Below are 1,780 nucleotides of genomic sequence, written 5' to 3' on the forward strand. Positions count from 1 at the left end.
TCAGACACTTAGCACCCACCCAAGAAACACCTGGCCATGCAACCTTGAGCAAGTTACTTAACCCCAATTGCTTAGGGGCGGCCACCGGTGGCTCAGTGAGTAAGCAGAAATAACTGGCCATGCAACCTTGATCAAGTTACTTAACCCCATTTGCTTTAAAAAAAAAAAAAAGAATAGGGACTATTGATGTGATGGGAGGGAGCAGGAATCCGGACTCTCCCGTGCCAGGTCTGAAGCACGCAGCTGTGCAAAGATGAAGCTCAACATCTCTTTCCCAGCCACTGGCTGCCAGAAGCTCATTGAAGTGGATGATGAGAAGCGGATGGCCACCAGTGTCCGCTGACGCCCTGGGAGACGGGAGATGAGTGGAAGGGTTATGTGGTCCGAATCAGTGGTGGGAATGACAAACAAGGCTTCCCCATGAAGCAGGGTGTTTTGGCTCAGGGAACAGTCCGCCTGCTGCTCAGTAAGGGCCACTCTTGTTATCGCCCTAGAAGAACTGGAGAAAGAAAACGTAAATCTGTGTGGGGCTGCATTGTGGATGCCAACCTAAGTGCCCTCAACTTGGTGATTGTGAAGAAAGGTGAGAAAGACATACCAGAACTGACAGATACAACTGTACCTTGTCGCCTGGGGCCCAAAAGAGCTAGCAGAATCTGAAAACTCTTCAACTTGGCCAAAGAAGATGATGTTCAACAGTATGTTGTGAGAAAACTCCTCAACAAGGAAGGTAAAAAACCCAGGACCAAGGCTCCTAAAATTCAGCGTCTGGTGACTCCCCGTGTTTTGCAACACAAACGTAGATGCATTGCTTGGAAGAAGCAGAGTAGCCAGAAGAACAAGGAAGAAGCAGGAGAATACACTAAGATTTTGGCCACGAGAATGAAGAAGGCTAAAGAAAAACGACAAGAACAGATCTCTAAGAGACGTCGTCTGTCTTCCCTGAGAGCCTCCACCTCAAAATCCGAATCCAGTCAAAAATAAAGTTCCAAAAATAGGTTAGAAATAAATAACTTTTGTCAAGTGAAAAAAAAAAAAACCAAGAATAGGGACTATTTTTACTCCCACCGTCTTTCTTTGTATCCCTAACTGTTAATATAGTATATGACACATAGGAGATGTTTAATACTGAACCAAACTGCTGCTTCAAAAAGTGTTTGGGAATAGAATCGGAAACCCAATACAAGGAAGCAAAGGCTGAATTAAAATGCTTTGTCTTGATTATTTTAAATGTGAAAGGGAATCAATGAGTATTTCTTACAAGATATGGCTATGACTTGTGAAGCCTTAAACGGAAATATAAAAAGGTTCACATAATTTATAAAATATTTTGCAGTTTACAAACTTTGTGCACATCAACCTTTCAGGGTATATCATGTTAGAGTTATAAACCCCACTTTTTAGAGGAGGGAACTGAGGCTAAAAGGAAATATGATTTGCCTACAGGCACACAGTTAATGTCAAAACCATTATTTATATAATCCATCTATTCTGGCTTTAAGCCCAATGATCTTTCTACTACACTGGATTTCCTACTTAACAAATGACTTCCAAAGTTAAAAAAAAAATCTCAATGGGGCGGCCAGGTAGCACAGCGAGTAAGAGTACCTGGATCAAATCCAGGCTCTGACACTTAGCAACCACCCAGAAACACCTGGCCATGTAACCTTGAGCAAGTTACTTAACCCCAATTGCTTAGGGGTGGCCAGGTGGCTCAGCGAGTAAGATCAACGGCTCCAGTGTCGGGATGACCTGGATCAAATCTGGGCTCAGATACTCA

At 43.3% G+C, this 1,780-nt stretch overlaps 1 pseudogene; it reads left to right on the forward strand.

The window, feature by feature from the left end:
* The first annotated feature begins 220 nt into the window (after positions 1–220).
* Positions 221–984, forward strand: LOC138156726 (small ribosomal subunit protein eS6 pseudogene; annotated as a pseudogene).
* The last annotated feature ends 796 nt before the right edge of the window (positions 985–1,780 follow it).

This window comes from Petaurus breviceps, unplaced genomic scaffold, assembly GCF_028583685.1.
Source record: "Petaurus breviceps papuanus isolate PSGF00001 unplaced genomic scaffold, PetGlider_PUasm1.0 156, whole genome shotgun sequence".
Taxonomy (NCBI): domain Eukaryota; kingdom Metazoa; phylum Chordata; class Mammalia; order Diprotodontia; family Petauridae; genus Petaurus; species Petaurus breviceps.